The sequence below is a fragment of the Narcine bancroftii genome, chromosome 10, assembly GCF_036971445.1.
Source record: "Narcine bancroftii isolate sNarBan1 chromosome 10, sNarBan1.hap1, whole genome shotgun sequence".
Classification (NCBI taxonomy): Eukaryota; Metazoa; Chordata; class Chondrichthyes; order Torpediniformes; family Narcinidae; genus Narcine; species Narcine bancroftii.
The window spans coordinates 1,312,498-1,335,471 of NC_091478.1; the positions used below are offsets into that span (position 1 = coordinate 1,312,498).

A 22,974-nucleotide genomic window follows, 5' to 3' on the forward strand; every position below is an offset into this window, starting at 1 on the left:
GTATTGGAGGTAAGGTGCTGACATGGATAGGAAATTGGTTAAGAAATAGGAAACAAAGGGTTGGAGTAAGCGGGTCTTTTTCAGGATGGCAGGATGTGACGAGTGGATTGCCGCAGGAATCGGTATTGGGTCCTCAGTTGTTTGTAATTTATGTAAATGATTTGGATGAGGGGATTATTAATAACATGAGCAAATTTGCAGATGACACTAAACGGGGTGGCGGTGTGGGGTGTGAGGAGGATGTCATGAAAATGCAGAGGGACTTGGACAGGTTGGGGGTGTGGGCTGCTGAATGGAAGATAACGTTAAATGTGAGCAAATGTGAGGTTATCCATTTTGGGGGCAATAATAGGAAAGCTGAGTATTATTTAAATGGAGACAAGCTAGGGAGTGGGGAGGAGCAAATGGATCTGGGTGTACTTGTTCACCGGTCACTGAAGGCTAACATGCACGTTCAGAAAGCTGTGAAATGGGCAAATGGCATGTTGGCTTTCATAAAGAGGGGATTGGAGTATAGGAACAGAGACGCCCTTCTGCAGTTGTACAGGGCCCTGGTGAGACCCCACCTTGAGTATTGCACCCAGTACTGGTCTCCAATTTTGAGGAAGGACATACTAGCTATAGAGGATGTGCAGCGCAGATTTACATGGTTAGTTCCAGCGATGGCGGGGTTGACATATGCTGAAAGGCTAGAAAAACTAGACTTGTATCCGATGGAGTTTAGAAGGATGAGGGGGGACATGATTGAGGTTTACAAAATTATCAGGGGGATGGACAGGGTGAAGTCGGATTACTTGTTCCCAGTGATGGGGGAGACGAGGACTAGAGGGCATAGTTTAAGAATACAGGGTAGGCCCTTTAGGACGGAGATGAGAAACATTGCTTTACTCAGAGAAGTGTGAATCTGTGGAATGCTCTGCCACAGAGGGTGGTAGAGGCAGATTCGCTGATTATGTTCAAAAGAGAGTTAGATAAGACTCTTGTGAGCAAAGGAGTTCAGGGTTATGGGGATAAGGCTGGAAAGGGGTACTGATAGTAGTGATCAGCCATGATCTGTGAAATGGCGGTCACTTAAGGCTCGACAGGCAGAAGGGCCTACTCCTGCTCCTATTGTCTATTGAACCATTCTTCCAAGATCCCTCTGTTCCTCAATGCCCTCCCCTTCACTGCATACGTCTTGGTTATTCTTACCAAAATAAAGCCCCTCACACTTACCTACATTAAACTCCATCTGCCATCTTTCCAAACAGTCCAAATCCTTTTGTACTCCATGAAAACCTTCCTCACTCTCCACAACTCTTGAAAATAAGCCAAATGTATTACGTTATGTTAAGCTTCTCTTTGAAAAATTTAATTTCACATGCATTAAATGCGTACGTAAATTTCTCATTCAAAGATAATGAAAAATTAATACATAGTATTTTTTTTAAATTCCCCCTGCCCAACAACCCAATAGAAAAGATAGATAACATCTGGAAAGTATTTATTAAAAAATTACTAAAAAACTATCAAATAAAATCTAACAAATTTTCTTGATTTTAGGAGTCAGAAGGTTCAGGTTGGGCGATTACAACTTAATTCCTACAGTTTATAAATAGGATTCCCAAATCTTTCCAAAAATTTCAAATTTGTTACGTAAATTACATGTAATTATTTCAAGTGTCAAGGGACTTGGGGGGGTTCTCGTTCAGGAAAACATTCTTTTCTTTGGCTTGGCTTCGCGGACGAAGATTTATGGAGGGGGTAAAAAGTCCACGTCAGCTGCAGGCTCGTTTGTGGCTGACCAGTCCGATGCGGGACAGGCAGACACGATTGCAGCGGTTGCAAGGGAAAATTGGTTGGTTGGGGTTGGGTGTTGGGTTTTTCCTCCTTTGCCTTTTGTCAGTGAGGTGGGCTCTGCGGTCTTCTTCAAAGGAGGCTGCTGCCCGCCAAACTGTGAGGCGCCAAGATGCACGGTTTGAGGCGTTATCAGCCCACTGGCGGTGGTCAATGTGGCAGGCACCAAGAGATTTCTTTAGGCAGTCCTTGTACCTTTTCTTTGGTGCACCTCTGTCACGGTGGCCAGTGGAGAGCTCGCCATATAATACGATCTTGGGAAGGCGATGGTCCTCCATTCTGGAGACGTGACCCATCCAGCGCAGCTGGATCTTCAGCAGCGTGGACTCGATGCTGTCGACCTCTGCCATCTCGAGTACCTCGACGTTAGGGGTGTGAGCGCTCCAATGGATGTTGAGGATGGAGCGGAGACAACGCTGGTGGAAGCGTTCTAGGAGCCGTAGGTGGTGCCGGTAGAGGACCCATGATTCGGAGCCGAACAGGAGTGTGGGTATGACAACGGCTCTGTATACGCTTATCTTTGTGAGGTTTTTCAGTTGGTTGTTTTTCCAGACTCTTTTGTGTAGTCTTCCAAAGGCGCTATTTGCCTTGGCGAGTCTGTTGTCTATCTCATTGTCGATCCTTGCATCTGATGAAATGGTGCAGCCGAGATAGGTAAACTGGTTGACCGTTTTGAGTTTTGTGTGCCCGATGGAGATGTGGGGGGGCTGGTAGTCATGGTGGGGAGCTGGCTGATGGAGGACCTCAGTTTTCTTCAGGCTGACTTCCAGGCCAAACATTTTGGCAGTTTCCGCAAAGCAGGACGTCAAGCGCTGAAGAGCTGGCTCTGAATGGGCAACTAAAGCGGCATCATCTGCAAAGAGTAGTTCACGGACAAGTTTCTCTTGTGTCTTGGTGTGAGCTTGCAGGCGCCTCAGATTGAAGAGACTGCCATCCGTGCGGTACCGGATGTAAACAGCGTCTTCATTGTTGGGGTCTTTCATGGCTTGGTTCAGCATCATGCTGAAGAAGATTGAAAAGAGGGTTGGTGCGAGAACACAGCCTTGCTTCACGCCATTGTTAATGGAGAAGGGTTCAGAGAGCTCATTGCTGTATCTGACCCGACCTTGTTGGTTTTCGTGCAGTTGGATAATCATGTTGAGGAACTTTGGGGGACATCCGATGCGCTCTAGTATTTGCCAAAGCCCTTTCCTGCTCACGGTGTCGAAGGCTTTGGTGAGGTCAACATAGTGAGTGGGTAACCACCAGGTTGGATCGGCAGGAAAAGAAAGCAAATTCTATGTTGGCCTTTGTTTCAAGGGTAGGGAGGTGTTGATGGGGCATGGGAGAGACCTCATTTGGAGAACTGCGAAGTCTATCTTAAAAAGGATGTGCTGATGTTGGAGAGAGAGCAGAGATTTACCAGGATGATATATCTCCACTCTTCATTGGAGTATAGAAGAAGGAGAGGAGATTTCAGAAACCTTTCCAATGCTGAAAGGATTGGACAGTAGATGTGAATAATGTTTCCCTTGGATAAAAAGACATTGTCTTAGAATTGGAAGGTACCTATTTAAAGCAGATGAGAAATTTATTTCACCAGAAGGTCATGGAATTTGTTGCTGGATTGTTGAGAGAGTTTAAGTGGTGGGGGGGGGGGGGGGGCGGAATTAATAGATGTTTAATGAGTCAGGGTATCAAGGGATCAGGGGAAAAAGCCATAACTTGGAATGAGAGGCGAGAACTGTTTAGATCAGGGGATAGCAGACACAGTGGGCTGAATGGCCAACTTCTGTTCCTTGTGATTTGACACCATTTTAACTAATGTTCCTTTGAGAATTTTAACATCCATCCATATGTCCTCTGTATTTTGGATGTGAAACAACGGCTGTGCAGGAGAAGCCAGTGAGTTGGTGAGACCAATTGCTCTTCAGACTGGAGGCCTGTGATGAGAGATGTGCCTCAGGGATAGGTGCTGGAACAATAATGTGGTGAATTGGATTAGCAAGTTGGCAGGTGACACCAAGAACGGAGGAGTTGTGGACAGCCAAGAAATCTTGCAGAAGGATCTGGACCAGCTGGAGAAAGGGCAGATGGAATTTAATGCAGACAAGTGTGAGGTGTCACATTTTGAAGGGCAAACCAAGAAAAGATAGACACGGTGAACGGTCGGGCACTGAGGAGTGAGGTTGAACAGAGGGACATGGTAAACGGGTGTCATTCCATGTAAGTGCTGTCACAGGTGGATTTGGGCGGGAATTGAAGATACCCAAGTTAACTAAAATTGAAAATTGTAAATGGGGCAAAAAAAGGGATCTATTTCAGAAATGATTGTGACAACAGAAAATGGCTAAACCAACTTTAGATTAAATGAGAGATTCTTCTTTAGAATTAACCCAAGAAGAACGGACTACTTACTATGTGTGAAGATGGTGGATTAAATTGATGAATGTGCGATATAATTGGGTGAATTATAATTTTTTTTTACATCAGTTGTATTTAACTCCAGGAAAAAAAGATAAGGATTTAGTAATTCAGACTAATGTTTTCATTGTGGGATTCAAATTAATACTTTTTTTTGTCTGTCTGGTTGTGTGATAAAGTTAAGCCTTTGAGGATTTATTTGAAACTACTTTAAAGAAACTCTTTTTATGTTCGATCCACTGCTTTTTCTAATGCGGTATATTACAACTTGATCAACGGGATTAAGAATGGATAAACCTCAAATTGAGTTTATTCAGTTAGTATTAGCAGTGGCCAGTAAATGCATTGCGATGACGTGGAAAATTAGGTTTGGTGTTTTCATTCTGCCGCAACGAATTGATATGATTTTTCTCTCCCTCAGTCGAGGGAGTTTGGGGGGGGTAATTATGGGGAGGGGGGATGGAATATAGTTTTTTTTGGGAGGTTGGTTTATTTTGTTTACTATGTATTTTATATGTTCATAAATAAAGTTTAAAAAAAGATACACAACCAGTGTTTCAGGCTTGTGCCTTTTAACAGGGCTACGAGTATCTGTACTCTATAAAGGTTCACTGCTTGATCAAATGAGCTTCTCCAGCATTTGTGTCCTTACAGAATTTGGTTGAGTTACTATATGTGGACATCAGGTCATTTTTTCACCCTTAAACTGTCCATCCACACAGACAGGAACTTCTTTTTCCCACAACTAGCCTCATTTGGTGAAGTGTGTGGAATATTAGCTGTAGAATATCTTCTTCTGGGAATTATGATGAAGAAACCATCACACAGACTTTGCCAGAAAGCTGGGAAAGAGAGTTAAAAAGCACATTCCAGACAGGGATCAATTCTCACCTCCTCTAATGAGCCATACATATCCAAATGCCTGCCTGATCTTCAAAACAATGGTGCAAATTGTTAGACCTGATCCAAAGGCTGCAATAAGCCCCCAGCACCACTCAGACCCTGAATGGTGTTGTTTCTGCTTTGAAGTGAAGAATTTAAGACTGCTATGAAATTAAGACATTTGGGTAAATTGGAAACCAGAAATCAGGCAGGGAGAGAATGATTACTAACGTGAACTGTGAGCAACTCTTCCAGACTCCTGTTGATTTTTTTGTGTTCCCTCACCCTAACTGGTACATGAGATTAGATGACCAACAAGAAGTCCTTTCCTTGTCTTTAGGAAGAGGATATGAAAAATGTAAAATACAGTGGCAGATAGAACAGTAACAGGTCATAACAAGCCCTGACCATCTGAAACAGGTCATGGGAATATAAATTTATTCAGTAATGTAGAAATGACTGCAAAAGCTGAGAAATTAGGAATTCATAAACTGAGGCAAAGATGGGATGGAGATTTGAACATAGAAAATGGACTGATCGTTATAAATGAGATAGACTGGTTCAATACAATTTTATTCACCAGACACCTCAAAAGAAAATACATGGAATCGGATTTGTTTCAAATGTTACCAAGTCATTTGTACTTTTCTGCATTTGACTTGGCAATGTCCTAAAGTTGGGCAGCTTGGTTGAAATAAGTATTTTTTTAAAAATTCCCACAGGATCCATGAGAAAGAGATGTTAAGGAATTAAATTTAAATTAGAACTGAATATTTACCAGGTTTAAATTGCTGCAAATTGTACAGCTAGAAAGTGCGTGGCAAACTGGCTGAGGTTCGGAACTGTTCACCACAAGAAAATAATGTATCGTTCACGAGATGAACATTCTATCTTAGGAGCCCACATTTCCTAAAGGTGGGTTGAAGTGAAGTTTTGAAATATTCACAATATTATGGTTAAATAAAACATCTGTTGAAGATCTCTGGTCCCTCATATGGGATGTGGAGAGGGTGGGTCTGGGTAGATTTCAATTTGTATTAATCAACCACATGTATCGGGATTTGAATTATATTCTTGTAAAATTAACAAGAATATAACTAACTCTTAAAAATTAATTAAAAAAAAAACCCTGACCCACACAAATGCCCCTGTTCACCTTGCCATTTTGTAAAAGGTGATGGGGGGAAAATCCTGACACAAGGGACAGATTTGAACCTGGGTCACTGTCATTTTCTGTTAAACATGCCAAGATCAAAATTCGACTGACTGTCCTGTAACATAGTGCAATATTACACACACGTAAGGTAAGATGGTTACATCAGTAAAAATTAAATGAAATGCTTCTTACAGTCAAGAGCAAAAGAATTCCCTGCAGCCTCCAAACCAGCCCTTGCCCACAAATAACACCCCCGCCCCCCTCCCCACCCCAATTCTGGGATCAAACCATCAGCAGCCTACACTTTGTTGGAATCTAGGGGTTAAAACATTATGAAAGAAATGATTAATTAATAAGTTGATATGTACTGCATGGTTCAGGGAAAAAGAGGAATGTGATTAAGTGGCAATCACAGCATGGAGCGAAGTTGGCTGAGCAAAATTGTCTGCTCCCAAATACAGGGAGAGGAAATTCATAAAACGATTTAGGAGGAAAGCTCCAACTGAAGGAGGTGGTGAGTAGCACAGGAGACACAGGCCAGACCAGAACAAAGAATGGCCTGCAAGAAACCAAGGGAATGGAAAACCAGTCTAGGAGGAAGATTAAGGCATGAGGAGGTGTTAAAGAGAACAGCAAAAATTGGCCAGACAGGAACAGAATGGTGATTAGAAATATCTGGTGATGAATTAATTTCTGATCAAAGCAACAGGATAGTCTGGCCTGGAGGATTAAGATGGGAGCGCAACACCCCAGGAGATGACTTGTGATAACCCTTATGCAAAAAGATCTAGCAAAGGAAGCCAACTTTTGTTCTGTATGATAAGGTTGATCTATATAAACTGAGCCAACTGGACAATAGGGGTCAGTCTTGGGGAATAGCTCACTGTGCAGGTGACCTATGAACTAACGACTGACCCAGAGCTCTGTTAAGTTTTATTCTTGTGCTGGGTAATAAATTGACTGTTGAACCGAATACCTTCTCCTATCACTTCATTCAAAGAACACGCTGGACTCAGACCACATACAGACTAAATTAAGAGTAAGGGAAAGCCAGAGTCCGACAACTTCAGAGCCAAACCTCAGGCACAAACATCCCAAAACCATCATCCCAAGACAAGAGCTAAAGTTGCAGGCACCGTAAACCACACACATTAAAACAACACATTTCTCTGGCTCAATACCCACGAACCACATGGAACACCAGTTTGCAAACGACCCACATACACCGGATTCCTTTCACCCCAACAACTCAAAGAACCACCCCAGAAAAAGCAGCCACAGTAAAACCAGGCTTCCTACCTTCCTCTGATGGCAGCATCACCTCATCTCTGCCTGAAACCTGCAAGTGACTAGAGTGGGGCTGTTTTAAACCCTGAGCTGGAATCAGGAGGACAATTAATTCAGGTGTGAAATATCTCAGTAAATTGTGGCTGGCCCTTTAAACAAGGCCCATCTCCGCCCTTCAAGAGAGCTGCAATTAAGGGAATAGCACCTTTTTAATTTGGAGTGGGAGTTAAAACAGTTTTCTCACCTGTGGCATTGAGATGTTTGAGGAGATGATACCTCTAGATAGGGGAGTGTTAGAGCTTTATGAGAGATTTGTTTGTTTGTGGGGCTTGTCTTTTGAATTTTGGTTTGGAAGCCTTTTGTGGTCTATGACAGCTGAAAACTAAGCAAACTAGGGTTTTCTTTGATCCTGATGGTTGTGCAGCAGTTCAAACTTCTCAAATGCAGAATTTGAGCTGTTTGTTCTCCCAGTGCCCTAGAGCATTGGTTTGGGAATATTTATGCCACAGGTGGTGTTATGGTCCTGTTAAGTCAATGACTCTGGATCAAATCTGGCCCCGTCTGTAAGGGGTTTGTGTGTTCACCCACTCTTCAGTGGAGGTGGCAGGTTAACAGGGGTTTGTGGGGGGGAAAATCGCAGGTGAATGAGGGGGAAATGCACAGAGCTGGTGGGGTGAATAGGAGTGTGAGGCAGTTGTTGGCGAAGGAGAGTGTGTTGCAGGGATGTGCAGCTAAGGACTCACCATCCAATCTCAGACCAGAGTGAAACAGGATTCTTATCGTGCTCACAAATTCCTTCGTCACTCCTCAAACGATGATCAGTATTCTGACTCAAGTGTTTTCTGGCCTTGTGACGACAAGCGGGCCTAACGTTCCAATGGCAAATGAGGCAGGGAGGATGTTTCCTGTAATAGAGGTAGTAAAAGTTCCATTAGAGAGGAATACGTTGCCTTTAACTGATAACATGCGGTGGGGTCTCGGTACATTTGGTGATGTCTGGGATCTCTCTATCAATATAAAAAATGAAAATCAAGGCTGGGTCTCTCTGTGGGGGGGGGGGGGGGGGGATATCTAATATTTGCTTGTCATAATCTAATTCATCCCAACTGGCAGTGCGGGCTTTGTTCCCCAAGGCATCCGTATTGGCTGTCCATGGACCATCTCTGTCCCAATGCAGTCCTCAGTGTCTCTTGCATTTAAATCAATGATGGCATCAGCACCTTTTGGCCAATTTTAGCTGTGTTTACTCAGTCAATCTGGCCAGTTTAGTTTTTCATTCAGTACTGGTGTCTGGGGTTAATGGGAGTAGTGGATGATTGATAATTCCTGAAATAATTCTTCATTCATCTTATTTTTTTTTAATTATTTAATTTCACATATGCATTAAAAACTAATTTTTTATTTGAAATAACATCAAATGAATGCATAGTGATTTAAAAAATTAACCCCTTGTCTTGGGATGATGGTTTTGGGATGTTTGTGCCTGAGGTTTTTCTCTGAAGTGGACGCTGCTGATGGGTTGATCCCAGAATGGGGGGGGGGGGGTGTTTGTGGGCAAGGGCTTGACTGCAAGAACCATTTCATTTAATTTTTCCTGATGTAAAGAAAAAAAGAAAAAACATCTGGATAGTATTTATAAAAATTTACCAAGCCTTTCAAATAAAATCTAACATCTTAAATTTCTTGATTTTAGGAGTCGGAAGGTTCATGTTGAGCTTCCAAGTTACTGCCACACATTTTACCCCTAGAACAATTACAGCACAGAAACAGGTCATTTGGCCTTTCTCGTCTGCTCTGAACTAAATACTCTCCTCCAGTACCACCTCTCTGCATTCCCCACCCCTCCAATTTTCTCTTAAATGACAAAATGGACCCTGCTGCCACTATTTCTCCCGGAAGCTCACTCCACTCAGCCACCATTGAGTCAAGAAGTTCCCCCTCACGTTACTTCAAAACTTTTGCCTCTTAACTCAAGACCTCTTGTTTCAATCTCTCCCACTTGCAATGGAATTGCCTATCCACATCAACTCTATCCATCCTTCTTGTAATTTTAAATACTCTACCAAATCCCCTCTCGGCTTTCGAGTTGACAGGAATGCACTCATGGATGGTTGGATGAATTCTCTTGGGAAGAGTTCATAGTGGCTCAAAAGTGCTTGATTAGATGCAAGGAGAGCTGCCACTGAATGTTGCATGTATTTGGTTCTGGGTTTCGAAGGTACCTCAGCTCTCTCTCTTTTGTACTCGGTCCAAAAGACATTGCTGATCTTATTTGGAATTAGACCAGTTTCAATGAAGCAATGCTGAAGATTTTTGCTGGGGGGGGGGGGGGGAATAAGCATTGCATTAAATTAAGCTGCGGCTGGTCATCCTTAAGTGTTGATCTGCAGTCCAAGTCTGGTGAGCTTTCTGGGATGGGCTAACGTTCCAGGCAACTCCTTCTTCACACAACAGGATTCAACATTTAATAGGACGGGGGGTGGGGGAATAATCTTGGGTTAAGTTCCATTTGTGTTTTAGTTCATAAAGCCCATTGGATTTTGACTTCTATCGGGAGCACAGTGGGATATGAACAACATTTCTTGTTGTTTTCAGAGTATATCTTTCCCCTGGTTTATAATTCTTTGTGTGAATCATTTTTTTACTCCTGTCCAAGTTAGTAACAGGAAACACTGTGGGAGTGGGACGCTGTTTCATCGCTGGTAAAGTCCAACAACTGGTGAAACATTGACATGATTGAAGCTCTCTGGAAGGCAGGTTTCCAATTACTGCAGGTAACTTTCAGTTCAAGATCTTTCACCCCATCTTCCTCACTCGTGCACAGTGTCACGGCCGTCAATGACGGAGGGAGGAAAGTTGGTTTGAAAATGAGCAAATTGTTTACGTCAGAGCCAAGTCTGAAACCACCTTTTATTGAATCAAGTGAGATGCAGGACTGGTCACGGTGGCTGCTGGGAAGCACATGCAGATAGCCTTGCCCACAAGGAATCTTTTGAGTCCTCATTCTCAACATAGGGTGGCAGTGTCCTAGGGTCTCCTTCTTTCGCCTCGTCTTCCTTAATCATCTGAAGCCTGATTTCTTTCCCCTCTCATTCAGCCTGCATTATTTTCTGCATCCTCTCCCTGTTACTCCCTTGCTTTCTGTTCCCTTCATTTTCTCCCTCATCATTAATTTTAGCAAAGATGACTGGCTTGGTTTAGTCTGTAACATGTTTGAGTTTCAAGTGGAACATTTAACGTGGGATCAGTGCTGTTTTGAAATATTAGCAGAATAGAGGGCGACACCAGTCACTAATGGATAGAAGAGAAAAAGATCCCCCTCTCTCTGGTAAGGTCGTGGGCAAGAGACCTAAGAGAGGAACAAGTCTGAATAAACATCTTTCCTGATTAACTGTGTCCGGTGCATTGATTGAGTGGTGCTGTTGCAGCAGACCCCACTCTTATCCATAATTGATTGGAAACTAATCTATGGTCACTGGACCCAAAATGTTCACTTACACGTTTTACCTCTCTTAACTATTACAGCATCGAAATAGGCCAACTTGGCCCTTCGAGTCCACGCCGAACACTTTGTCCTACCTCATCCCATTGACCTACACTCGCCCCTTGACCCTCCATTCCTTTCCTGTCCAAATACATATCCCACTTCTCCTTAAGTGCTAATATTGAGCCTGCCTCCTCCACTTCATCTGCAAGTCCATTCCACACACCCACCACTCTGAGTGAAAGTCCCCCCTCACATTTCCTCTAAACTTCTGCCCCTTTCTCTCAACCCACCTCAAATCTATACCCCAATAATTTTAAATACCTCAACCCAATCCAACCTCAACCTTTTATACTCCGCAGAATAAAAATCTTGCTTAACCTTTCCCTATAACTTAGACCTGTGGTTTTCAAAATGCTCCCAAACTCAAATTCCACTTGAAGCAATCCCTACACCAGAAGTGCTCTGTGATTAGTCAGGGATTGATTCAGGTGCAATGAAAGGAACCACCTACATCCTACAGGATGGAGCGCCAGAATAGCGTACATAGTTGAAGAAATTAAATTCCAAGACTTTGCTCTGCAAAGTGTTTCAACTTCAAAAGTACAGCCCCTCATGCCCAATCCCGGGAATTTACTGGGACAGGGTCCAGTGGAAAAGGGACACTGTCCAAATGCCAGTGTCAAATGATGTCATTTCATGCCACCTCTAACCCTACTCATATCCTCGGCGTTTGCCGATGTCGGCCTGATGGTAAAACCAGTGGAACAGAGACAGCAGAGAATCACCTGTTTCCAGTCGAAGGCAGAACACTCCGCTCCCCGGGGATGAGTTGTGTTCAGTGGAAAAGCAATCTTGTGTCCCAGTGGAAATGGCACCAAGGGCTTCCTAACCTCAGACACTGCATGGCCAATGAACTGGGATTCCCGTGGAAAAAGGGTTTCAGACTGCTTTGTAAAATCTGCATGCAGTGCTTCAACCGAAATGAAGGCCAATGGGATGATGAGCTTCATTAAACTTTTCTACGTGGTCGTGCGTGAAAGTGAGGCCATTTTGGCAAGAAAGCGCAGAAAAATTAACCACGATCACAGGAGTGGCCTCCACGTGATACCTGGAGCAATATCTTCATGGAAACAAGCGACAACTTGACCAAATATCTAATCTCATTTATAAAAGTAGCACTGGCCTTCGCGAAAAGATGTATCACGATCAACTGGATGTCCGATAGCACGCTGGGCTGTGGAAATGAACTGCTGTTACCTACTGGAAAAAAAAATCACATAAACGTGACCCTTTGGTAAAGGTCTGTCAACTGTACTTGGACCACATAGGGGCCCAGACACTAATATAAATGAACAATAAAAGGGGATGAATGTAACCATTATATAGACCAAAACCAAGTTTCCCCAACTGGACTCATCTACTTGTAATCTCTGAAAATGTGGATATGAAAACAAACTGCAATAGAGAGAGAAAAAATTCAAAGTGCAAAAGGAAGAGTCTTTAAATGGGTCCCTGAATGTGTGTTGAGTCTGGTGGTGAAGGGGAAGCAGCTGTTCCTGAACCCAGCTATACCTCTTTCCTGATGGGAGCAGTGAGAACAGAGCGGGTGATGTGGATCCTTGATTGCTGCTGCTCTCTGACAGCAGCGTTCCCTGCAAATGTTCTCAATGGTGGAGGGTTTTTACCTAAGATATCCTGGGCGGTGTCTTAACTTTTGCAGAGCTTTTTGCTCAGGGGTATTGGTGTCACAAGACAACTGATCAAACCTACTACAAACTGAACCTTTCACCCCTCACACCCGTAAACCCACTATTTTTCGTGCATCAATGTGCCTGTCTAAATGTTAAAGGTCCCTATTATTCCAGACTACACCATCCTGCCCGGCCATGCACTCCAGGCACCCGCAGCCTTCTGCACGTTCTCTTTCTACAAGTCCTTCAGCAGCCTTGTGTTTCCTCAGCACTGCCTGCTCCTCCACCAAGCTCTGCCTCAAATCCATTCACTCTATGAGCTTCCTGCATCACTCCAGAGAAAAGCCCAAGGTTTCTCTCTCTGGATATTGCATTTACTTCATTCTGATGGGCTGAATTCCTGCAGCTTCCCAATCAAACATCTGCAATCGCCTTTAAATTGTGCCCCTCTGCACAGATTTGTGCCACCTGCTTTTAAGCAGGTTAAATCCTATGGGCATTCTGACAGTATCCTTCCACGCTCTCTCTCTCTCTCTCCCTCTCTCTCTCTCTACCAGTGGATCTAAATCCTTCTGCCCAAATTGTTGCTTGGTCTGGGCTTCTGTCCTTTTGCCTGGATTCTCATCCTCTGCTATTTCAGTCTGAACCTTGCCGTCAGCCCGAGGAATAAAACCGAGGGGATATGGATTGGAATTCTTTCTGGCTAGAGCATCTCAAACACAGCTCTCATCCTCGTGTGTGCACAGCTAGAGACAAGAACAAATCTTGTCCTTAGTCACTGTGAATACCATCTCCAGGATGCTGGCACTTTATTCCTGTGTGTTTTTTTTTGAACCTTGCTTAGTGCTAGTTTTTCCTTTTGATTTGAACATTACAATATATGTGAACGCACTTTCCAAATGGTTTTACAATGTAAACAATATTTTAAAGAAAAATCTGAAGACTTCACCATCTGAGATGCAGATTCTAATCAGTGGCTTCGGCGGGTCCGCGCCAAGGGGTATTTGGATTATTTTAAAGAGGACCGTCTTCCAATGTCTGCAGTGGAACTGGGAGAAAGAGGGTTGGGCTGTCGGTGTCATAGTTAATGACGTCTCATTACAGAACTGAAAGCTTACAGTCTGTGGTGAACTGATATTCTCGTCCCACTGACCAGCACCCCTTCCTGCTCATTCCCATCCATGGGGCCGGGACTCCCTCACCCTCACGGGTCCCCCTCACACTCGCAGTTCTCCGATAGCCTCAACCACACGGATCCCCTAAACCACGCGGGTTCCCACCCCCACCTTCAGCCTCGCAGGTGCCCTCAGCCTTCTGGGTCCACGTCCCGGTCCCCCCCTCCGCCCTCTGGGTCCCCGTACCTCCTCAACCTTCTGGGTCCCTGTCCCTTTCCCCCCTCAGCCTTCTGGGTCCCCACTTCCCCCTCAGCCTTCTGGGTCCCCGTCAGCCTTCTGGGTCCCTGTCCCCTCTCAGCTTTTTGGGTCCCCGTCCCCCCTCACCTTTCTGGGTCCTGATCACCCTCACCCTTCTGGGTCCTGATCACCCTCACCCTTCTGGGTCCTGATCACCCTCACCCTTCTGGGTCCTGATCACCCTCACCCTTCTGGGTCCTGATCACCCTCACCCTTCTGGGTCCAGATCACCCTCACCCTTCTGGGTCCTGATCACCCTCACCCTTCTGGGTCCTGATCACCATTACCCTTCTGGGTCCTCATTCCCCTCACCCTTCTGGTTCCACGAGTACCTCAGCCTTGCGTGTCCCTCAACCTTCTGGATACCCGTCCCCCTCAGCCTCGCAGGATCCCCGCCCCCCACAGCCTTGCATGTCCCTCACTCCTCTTGCAGATATCCCACACCTCTCTGGCGGGTCCCCCTCACCCTTCTGGGTCCTCGACCCCCCTCACCCTTCTGGGTCCCCGACCCCCTCACCCTTCTGGGTCCCCGACCCCCTCACCCTTCTGGGTCCCCGACCCCCTCACACTTCTGGGTCCCCGACCCCCTCACCCTTCTGGGTCCCCGTCCCTCTCCCCCCTCTGCCTCGCGGGACCCGAGCCCCCTCTGCCTCGCGGGCCCCGAGCCCCCTCAACCTCGCGGGACGCGATGCCCCTCAGCCTCGCGGGTCCCTGATCCCCCTCAGCCTCGCGGATCCCCCTCCCCCCCCACAGCCTCACGGACCCCGACCCCCCCCCCCTTCAGCCTCGCGGGTCCCCGACTACCACACACCCTAACGCCACCCCGACCCAAACTCCCTCACGGTACCCCGGCCCCACCTCACAACCATCCACCTGCCCGTTCCCCTCCGAGCTCCGGCCGCTCCAGACCCAAAGGGCGACCCATGGAAACTCCGTCCTCCCTGGTCTCGCTCCCAAAATGCCCCGATTCCCGCCCGTGAGGAACCGACACGAACCTCTCTCCCCCTCCCGCTCGCGACCAACTCCTCCAAAGGCCGGAAAGATCAACAACATGGCAGCCACCAGGGGTCACTCTCGCGAGAGCTTGATCCACCCCTCCTCGGGACCTCCTCTCCACCACCCCGAGCCCCTGGATGGAGCCCCAGGGCTCGAGGTCCAGCCCTTTGGAGCCCCCTCTCTCCTGAGAACCTCGTCCCACTGGGGAAGGGTCCGAGAGCTGCCTCGGGCCTCCAGTCCATCTCCCCTTCAGGCTGCACATTTCCACACCAGGACCTGCCCCACATTCCCCCCCAAGATTCCAGTCCATCCCACCTCCACCACCTTGGCCCAAAGCTCATTCCACGCGCCCACCCCCCTCTGAGGGAAGAAAATCCCCCTTCAATCTCAATCCATGTCCTCCTCTTTGAATCTCTCCCACTCTCCTTGGAAACAGCCTGTCCCCATGGACACGATCCGTCCCCCCTCACAATTTTCAAATCTTCCTCAATCTTCTACGCTCTAGGGAATAAAGTCCCAGCCTGTCCAACCTTCCCCTGGAACTCAAACCCCGAAAGCCAGACCACCTTCTTGTCACTCTCCTCGACGCGCTGTCTCATTCCTATCCTTCCTCTCCTCCGGCCACCCAAACGGCACACAATGTTCCCAAGTTGGCCTCACCCATGCCTCGTCCAACTTCCTCGTGGCCTCCCACCTCCTGCACTCAATCCTCTCATTTCTGAAGGCCAAAATACCAGAAGCTTTCTTCACTCCCCCCCACCCCCCCATCTCTACAAGGGACTCCACTTTCGGGCAGTTCTGTACCACAGTTCCTCAATCCCTTTGTTTGACAACACTCCTCAATGGTCTGCCATTTAACATTCAAACTCTTACGTTTTAAGAATCAATTGCAGAGATCCATGGATGTGGGAAGTCAGGAGGGTTAGGGACTGGGTGCAGGTCGATGAAACTGGCAGAATGATATTTCACCATGGACGAGAAGGGCCGAAGGGTCCCTTTTCTTTGCTGTGGGGTTTCTAGGGTAGAGTTCACACCATTCTCAGGAAGGAGGATGAGCAGACAGATGTCATGGTCCACGGGTAGGAAAGGTGATGAGATCCTGCCAGGAGAGATGAGGGAGTTAAGTGCACAACCAAGGGGTCTCTCTCTGTCAGTCTGTGTGTGTCTCTATCTCTCTGTGTCTCTCTCTCTCTCTGTCTGTCTGTGTCTCTCTCTCTGTCTGTGTCTCTCTCTCTGTCTGTGTCTCTCTCTCTGTCTGTGTCTCTCTCTCTATCTGTGTCTCTCTTTGTGTCACTCTGTGTCTCTCTGTGTGTGTCTCTCTCTGTCTCTCTCTCGCTGTCAGTGTCTCTCTCTCTGTCTGTATGTGTCTCTCTGTGTGTCTGTGTCTGTATATCTGTCTCTCTGTGTCTGTGTGTGAGTGTGTCTGTCTGTCTGGGTATGTGTGTGTGTGTCTCTCTCTGTCTGTGTCTCTGTATCTGTGTGTGTGTGTCTCTCTCTGTCTGTTTGTGTGTCTTTCTCTCTCTGTGTCTCTGTGTGTGTCACTGTCTGTGTGTCTCTCTCTTTCTGTCTCTCCCTCTGTGTCTCAATGTGTGACTCTCTCTGTGTCTGTATGTGTGTGTGTCTCTCTCTCTCTCTGTCTGTGTGTGTGTGTGTGTGTGTGTCTCTGTGTCGTGTGTGTGTGTTGTCTCTCTGTGTCGTGTGTGTGTGTGTCTCTCTCTGTCTCTATGTGTGTCTCTCTGTCTCTGTGTATCTCTCTCTCCATCTGTGTGTGTCTCTCTATCTGTCTGTGTGTGTCTCTCTGTCTCTCTCTCGCTGTCAGAGTCTCTCTCTGTCTCTTACTGTGTGTGTGTGTGTGTGTGTGTGTGTGTGTGTGTGTGTGTGTGTGTATCTGTCTGGGTATGTGTGTCGCTCTCTATCAGTGTCTCTAATATTTGCTTATTCATTACCCACCATTATCCATCCCGACTGGTGGTGCGGGCTTTGTTCCCCAAGGCGTCCGTATTGGCTGTCCATGGACCATCTCTGCCCCAACGCATTCCTCGGTGTCACCTGCATTAAAATCAAGGTGGCATCAGCACCTTTTTGGGCACTTTTAGCCGTATTTCCTCAGTTCTTCTGGCCAGTTTTGTGTTTCGTTCACACATTCCTGCTGCCTGGGGTTCACGGCACTAGTGGAAAATCGCCAGTTCCTGAAACAATTCTTCATTTATCTTATTTGTAACATTTTTACATTTAACATATGCATTAAAAAACTTAAATTTCTTATTTGAAAATAAGATAAAATTAATGCATAGTGATTTAAAAAGTAACCCCTCCCACAGCTGCCCAATAGAAAACAATAAAGAGAGGAAACATCTAGATAGCATTCATAAAAATTGAGCAAAACTCTCAAATAAAATCTTGCTTTTCTTGGTTTTAGGAGTCAGAAAGTTCGTGTTGGGTGATTACAACTTAATTCCTACAATTGGTAAATACACATCCCAAATCTTCAAAAGAGAAATTCAAATTTGTTCCGTGAATTCAATGTAATTATTTCAGGTGGGATACAACGGCCTATTTCAGTGTGGCTATCGACCCATTCCCAAATACGCATCGGACTTCCAAGTTACTGCCACACATTTTAACCCTATAACAATTACAGCACAGAAACAGGTCATTTGGCCCTTCTTGTCTGCACTGAACGAAATACTCTCCTCTCGTACCACCTCTCAGAATTACCCTCCCCTCCAATTTTCCCTGAAATGACAAAATGGACCCTGCCGCCACTACTTTTCCCGGAAGCTCACTCCACTCAGCCACCACTCTGAGTAAAGAAGATCCCCCTCATGTTACTTCCAAACTTTTACCTCCTGTTTCAATCCCTGCTCCCCGCAATGAAAAAAGTCTCTCCACATCAACTCGTTCTATCCTCCTAGTAATTTTAAAGACTTCGATCAAATCCCCTCTCAACCATCTACAATCCAAAGAATAAAGACGTCATTTGCTCAATCTTTCTTTGTAATCTAGTTGCTGATATCCAGGTAACATTGACGTAAATCTTCTCTGCACCCTCTCTACTTTATTGATAGCTTTCCTCTCATTTGGTGACCAGAACTGAACACAGTACTCACAAAAGAGCTTCACCAATATCTTGTCTAATCTCAACCTCACTGCCCGACTCCTGTATTCTATGCGATGGTTGATCAAGGCCAGCTATTTGAACAGATTCTTTTCGAGGTACTCTCTGATTACCCTCCAATAATTAACCTATCACTGTCAGGCTCACCTGGTTGGTTTTGAAGCCGTTTTTAAACAAAGGAACATTAGATTACATCCATTCCTCTGGCACCTCACCCGTGGATAAACAGGTTTTAAATATTTCTGTCAGAGCCCTGGCAATTTCTACTCTTCTTTCCCTCAAGGCCAAGGGAATATCATGTCAGACCACCATCCACCATCAGACAAAAATTAGCCGACACAAGATGAAGGCAGGACAGTAGTCCCACCTCTCCAGCACGAGTCATGGATCAAGTGAGCACTGACTGCAAGAGGTTTCTACATCCTCTTGGTGTCTGTGTGGATTTCCTCCCACACTCCACAGCTCAAGGGGGCCGTAAGTTCATTGGCGAATTGGGAAGCTCAAGACCATGGGGTGGAAGTGCACATTCTGGTCCTGGGGGCATCAATTCAATTCAACTGCACGGATGAACCTTTGGGCACGACCTGATCTTTTTCTGGTTTCAAACTCATTATTTTTGAAAATTGTATGTGCACCTCTAATGCAGCACGACTGCTGCTAAACAGGCTTCATGATACATATCCATGACAAGAACTCGGGAGAATCTGATTTAGTTACTAGACTTTTGAACAGAACAGTGTCTGGACATTTTATCCCTAAACTGAAACTTTATAGACATACAGAACAAAAAGAGGGCAAAACAAGCTTGTGTCTCACCAATACCACAATTCACGGACACTTTTTAAGTTCTCAAGGGTGGCAGAAAACACAAAGAACAGACAAACTCCTTCCACACTGTCACTTTGAGAGCTTTGGACTCACCATGCTATAAATATTGCCAAGCCATCACTCTCTCTCCAAATCAATGACCCAAAGTCCTGGCTGAGCAATAGATTTGAGACATTTTACCCGCTATGTAGCAATCAGGCACAAGGAAAATTGCTCCTTCCATTGTGAAGTATTTAGGAATCTCAGACCACAAACAACCTTCACCCCGAAAAACAAGCAATTCTCCACAATAAAACTAGGTTTCCTTCCTGTCTGCAAGCATCTGCTCTCTTGAGTCTGAATGGCACAACTGGGGAAACCGTTTCAAATCCATGACCTGAAACAGCATATTCTCTTCCCCTAATTGGAGCTGTCTTGCAATTGGCCACCACTGCCCGAGCAAGAATGAACTGGGAGATCTCACACTTGCTCCTTCACAGGTGAGACCTCCCTGTTCATTGGAGCTCCATATTATCCATCTTGCTCTATTTTGTTAACCTTAATCAAGTCTCCTCTCATTCTCCAACACTCCCATGAAAAATAAAAATCATGTATCCTGTAGTTCGCGAGTCTGGACACCAGGTGGTGGTATTATACCTAGATCTCTCTCTCTCTCTCTCCCCCTCTCGCTTCATGCATGCAGTACTCGGTGTGAACAGGCGGTGGCAGCACTTTACAGCTCTTGCAATCTGCAGCTTGGACAGGAGATGTCGGAGTTACAGAGACATGGCTGCGGGAAGGGCAGGATTGGGAAATCAATGTTCCCGGGTACACGTCCTATAGAAAAGACAGAAAGTTGGGAAGAGGAGGTGGGGTAGCTCTGTTGGTAAGAAATAAAATTCAGGCATTTGAAAGGAAAGACATTGAAACAGGTGGGTAGAGTCTGTTTTGATAGAATTAAGAAATTGTAAAGGCATGAGGACCATAATGGGGGTCATTTACAGGCCTCCGAAAAGTAGCTCAGATATAGAAGTATAAATCAGGAATTAAGAGTGGCATGTCAAAGTGGTAGCAATACGGTAGTTATGGGGGACTTCAACATGAAAGTGGACTGGGATAATCAGACGGGGGCAGGAACACAAGAGAGTGAGTTTATTGAATGTCTACGAGATACTTTCATCCATTGATTTAATTATAAATTTGGTTATTTGTTCTTTATGTTAATTTTTTTCCCCAGTTTTATCCATATTTGAATCCAAATTCAGGTTGAAATCCCCTCCTATTAATATGTTCCCTTGCGTATCTGCTACCTTCAAAAAGATATCTTGCATAAACTTTTGATCTTCTTCGTTAGGTGAATATACATTGAGTAGATTCCAAAACTCCGAATATATCTGACATTTTATCATTACATATCTCCCTGCTGGATCTATTATTTCCTCTTCTATTTTAAATGGCACATTTTTACTAATTAATATAGCTACTCCTCTTGCTTTTGAATTATACGATGCTGGTGTTACGTGTCCTACCCAATACGAGATACTTTCTTGGAGCAGCTAGTGGAGGAACCTACCAGGGGGAAGTTGATTCTGGACTTGGTGCTGTGCAGCGACGCAGAGTTAATAAGTGACCTCGATGTAGGGGAGCCATTAGGGAATAGTGACCATGGAATGGTTATTTTTGAGCTGCAATTAGAAAGGGAAAAAGAAAGGAAGTCGGAAGCATCTGTACTGCAGTTAAATAAAGGGGATTATGCAGCTATGAGGGAGGAGCTAGCCAAAATAAAATGGAAAGATACACTAGCTGGGAGGACAACTCGGGAAAATGGCAGGTGCTTTTGGACATTTTCCACAGGATTCAGGACAAATTTATTCCAAAGTGGCGGAAAGGCTCTAGGAGATGCAAATGGCAGTCGTGGCTAACTAATGAAATCAAGTGCAATATCAAATCCAAAGGGAGTAAGTATAAGATAGAGAAGTGGAAGACTAGTGGGCAAGATCAGGGAGCATGGAATTGGAGGTAAGGTGCTGACATGGATAGGAAATTGGTTAAGAAATAGGAAACAAAGGGTTGGAGTAAGCCGGTCCTTTTCAGGATGGCAGGATGTGACGAGTAGAGTGCCGCAGGGATCGGTATTGGGTCCTCAGTTGTTTGTAATTTCTGTAAATGATTTGGATGAGGGGATTAATAACATGAGCAAATTTGCAGATGACACTAAACTGCGTGGCGGTGTGGGGTGTGAGGAGGATATCAGGAAAATGCAGAGGGACTTGGACAGGTTGGGGGTGTGGGCTGCTGAATGGAAGATGACGTTCAATGTGAGCAAATGTGAGGTTATCCATTTTGGGGGCAATAATAGGAAAGCTGAGTATTCTTTAAATGGAGACAAGCTAGGGAGTGGGGAGGAGCAAATGGATCTGGGTGTACTTGTTCACCGGTCACTGAAGGCTAACATGCAGGTTCAGAAAGCTGTGAAGAAGGCAAATGGCATGTTGGCTTTCATAAAGAGGGGATTGGAGCATAGGAACAGAGACGCCCTTCTGCAGTTGTGCAGGGCCCTGGTGAGACCCCACCTGGAGTATTGCATCCAGTACTGGTCTCCAATTTTGAGGAAGGACATACTAGCTATAGTGGGTGTGCAGCGCAGATTTACATGGTTAGTTCCAGCGATGGCGGGGTTGACATATGCTGAAAGGCTAGAAAAACTGAACTTATATCCGATGGAGTTTAGAAGGATGAGGGGGGACATGATTGAGGTATACAGAATTATCAGGGGGATGGACAGGGTGAAGTCGGATTACTTGTTCCCAGTGATGGGGGAGACGAGGACTAGAGGGCATAGTTTAATAATACAGGGTAGGCCCTTTAGGACGGAGATGAGAAAACATTTTTTTACCCAGAGAAGTGTGAATCTGTGGAATGCTCTGCCACAGAGAGTGGAAGAGGCAGATTCGCTGATTATGTTCAAAAGAGCGTTAGATAAGACTCTAGTGGGCAAAGGAGTAAAGGGTTATGGGGATAAGGCTGGAAAGGGGTACTGATAGTAGTGATCAGCCATGATCTGTAAAATGGCGGTCACTGAAGGCTCGACAGGCCGAAGGGCCTACTCCTGCTCCTATTGTCTATTGAACCATTCCTCCAAGGTCCCTCTGTTCCTCAATGCCCTCCCCTTCACTGCATACGTCTTGGTTATTCTTCCCAAAATAAAGCACCTCACACTTACCTACATTAAACTCCATCTGCCATCTTTCCAAACAGTCCAAATCCTTTTGTAGTCCATGAAAACCCTCCTCACTCTCCACAACTCTTGAAAATAAGGAAAATGTATTACGTTATGTTAAGCTTCTCTTTGAAAATTTTAATTTCACATGCATTAAATGCGTACATAAATTTCTCATTCAAAGAGAATGAAAAATTAATACATAGTATTTTTTTTTAATTCCCCCTGCCCAACAATCCAATAGAAAAGAAAGATAACATCTGGAAAGTATTTATAAAAACATTACTAAAAAGCTATAAAATAAAATCTAACAAATTTTCTTGATTTTAGGAGTCAGAACGTTCAGGTTGGGCGATTATAACTTAATTCCTACAGTTTATAAATAGGATTCCCAAATCTTTCCAAAAATTTCAAATTTGTTACATAAATTACATGTAATTATTTCAAGTGTCAAGGGACTTGGGGGGGTTCTCGTTCAGGAAAACATAGTGAGTGGGTAACCACCAGGTTGGATCGGCAGGAAATGAAAGCAAATTCTATGTTGGCCTTTGTTTCAAGGGTAAGGAGGTGTTGATGGGGCATGGGAGAGACCTCATTTGGAGAACTGCGAAGTTTATCTGAAAAAGGATGTGCTGATGTTGGAGAGAGAGCAGAGATTTAACAGGATGATATATCTCCA

General features: G+C 45.2%; 1 long non-coding RNA gene across 1 annotated transcript; it reads right to left on the reverse strand.

Moving 5' to 3' along the window:
* Nucleotides 1-16,029: 16,029 nt before the first annotated feature.
* LOC138743866 (uncharacterized) lies at nucleotides 16,030-22,380 on the reverse strand. The gene is made up of 3 exons (XR_011345080.1): nucleotides 22,299-22,380; nucleotides 17,101-17,199; nucleotides 16,030-16,249 (listed from the first exon to the last, which is right to left on the reverse strand). It is a non-coding gene; the product is annotated as an uncharacterized lncRNA (long non-coding RNA).
* Between the last annotated feature and the right edge of the window lie 594 nt (nucleotides 22,381-22,974).